The sequence below is a fragment of the Gymnoscopelus braueri genome (genome assembly GCF_963280865.1).
Source record: "Gymnoscopelus braueri genome assembly, chromosome: 13".
In the NCBI taxonomy this organism is placed as follows: Eukaryota; Metazoa; Chordata; class Actinopteri; order Myctophiformes; family Myctophidae; genus Gymnoscopelus; species Gymnoscopelus braueri.
In genome coordinates this window covers 26,168,045-26,170,682 of record NC_137615.1, presented here as the reverse complement: position 1 = coordinate 26,170,682, position 2,638 = coordinate 26,168,045, and positions in this window count along the sequence as shown.

Below are 2,638 nucleotides of genomic sequence, written 5' to 3'. Positions count from 1 at the left end.
AACCATATCAGCCAGATGGTGTAAAGGAGGAGCCACAGGAAGGAAGGGATGATGACTAGAATGCAAGGAGAGGACAAGGAAAGACTGTGGAGCTAGCATCAATCAGTGTCAGCATCAGTATGTAAACCTTTTCCTTGTAAATATTCTATTTAAAAGCTCTTTTCACTTTGTACAGTACAACAGACAGACAGGATGTAACTTTCAATATGTTTTACAGCAATTTAAGAAATAAAAAAACAATAATAAGATAAAAAGTGATAAAAATACAAAAAAAACATTCATAAAAATATGCAAAATATTAGTTAAGACACAAATATTACTAATCAAGATAAGTGATATTATGATGAACCAATTTTTTTTCTTTGGATCTCATGTTTACTTAAATAGTTTACCAATTAATATACTGATTACTTTAAGAATTATGCTTTTTTGCTTATTTTCACTAAAGTGTTTGGATACTGAGGATAATTGTAATGTAGGTATAGACATTTTGGTGATTAAAAGGGGGAGGTTTAGTTTTAGGAGTCTTTCGCTAAGTTTCCCTTGAATTGTGTTAGATTCTCTCTCGTTTTAAGATAAACTTCTTCATGCTTTTTCAAGATAAATGAAATTATCTACACATTTATGTAATACAATATTACATGTATACATAGATGATATTTGCATATAGAGGCAGTATTATATTGTGATCCTTCATTTTTAAGCTGCGATCCTTGTTAAGAAATTATGGAGATATCTGTGTTTTGTTGCCCCTTTTACTTTGACCTGGGTTCTAATGGTGATTGCACACAGTTTTATCAGAGCCATCATTGGCCCCGGCCTGTCCTACTCCCTCTCTATGTTTGGGATAGACATCACTGTGGTAAAGGATGACACACACACACACACACACACACACACACACACTGGACATTTCCCAGTGTGAACGTTATCAATATTGCTGACGATTTCGGTGCAAAATCACAGAAAAAAAGAGTGACTGCAGTTTCATCATGGTGAAGAGTGAAGGTGAAATGCATTTGTGCAACCTCTTATCAAAAATGGTGAAACATTTCCTTGGTCATATTATGCAGTGTGTACAGTTGTCACATGCACAGATGTTGCTTTGGGGCAATCAGTTGATTTTCTTTTTTAAATGTGTTCGCATAAATATTACTACAGCATATAAATTCACAGCTTGAAACATTTCAGTGTAATGGATTCTCATTTGATTTTATGCAACCTTGAGAAACACTTGGATATGACACATTTTGGGTGCAGACCATGAGCCAGAGAATATGATTTGTAATTTGTTATGCACAGATGTAGTTTATTCACATGCAGTTAGAAATTCACTTTTCTCTAATTACAATAAGTTCCAATAAGCTTCTTTCCAGCTTCAAGGGGACAAATACATTTCTGCAATTTTTCCCTTAGATGCATTCATGACCAGAGGGTCATTAGAAAGTGAAACATGTATCTACGCTCACATAAACCGTTTGGTTTGCATACAGTATGTTATTCAAGAGCCATGCACCACATTGGCCCTCCTCAAACAACAACTCCCCACTTAATGATTTTTTAGATATGCCAATATACCAAATCATCATTGGGCAACACCCCCTATAAAAGTGGTTACAATGAAAAAAAATGCCAGGGAGTATCTCAGGTTGGGTACAGCATTGTTTAGCCCATATCCCAGCTACTGCTTGGATACTAGTTGAAGCACTCCTGGTACAAGCATACTGTCAGAGCTGCTCTGATACATGCATGGTGTGTCCAGGCCAGCACAGGGTGCAGAGTAAGCAGGCTATAGCCAAGTCTTTTATTTCCCATAAGGCCACTGAAGGTCCCAGCCTCCCTTCTCTGCACACAAGCATGCCACAACACATTTATTTAAATGGTGTGTAAATGGCGAAACACTGTGTCATATTTTTACGGGGCAAGGAATGGCTGTGGCAGGTTAGCGAGCCGTAACATACTGAAGGTGGAGGGTGTAAATATATCCTGGGCTGACAGCTATTTTCCTGGTAGAAATACTGCCGCATGGGACCAAATAACAGCATTACTTGGGCAGCTACAAGGATCGATATACCTGATTATCTTTTAAATTGATTAACTTTACATGTATTCTCGCCGTTGAGTTTTGCTTCTTTGTTGAAAGGTATTTTAACTTGTATCAATATTTACATGATTTATGGTGACTACTGTAAGTAGCACTATCTTTGGTTGATTACTCAGTCACTTGTGTGATTTTGTCTCATCCAAATAAGAATTATTTGATCAATATAAAGGATCGAGTATGAGGGCTGAAAGGATTTTCTGCGGTCATTAATTGCCAATGTTGTTTATCTTGTTTTTGTGCAATGTATGTGTGTGTGTTAACATGGGTGACTAGTTTGAATTTTTGTGTGTAAGCGTGTGTGCCTATGCATGTGTGTGTGCGTGTGGCTAGCTGGCTGGCCTGCCGTCAGTCCACGTGTGTGTACGTGCATGTGTGTGCGTGCGTGCGTGCGTGTGAGTGTTGACAACGATGCTATTGCTTATTTCGGTTAATTGAACAACTGCTCTCCTTCCTTTTGCTATTTTCCATTTCCATTATCCATATGGATAACTTGTTGTGTTGTGTTGGTTAAATGAAGAGAACATGGCATAAGGG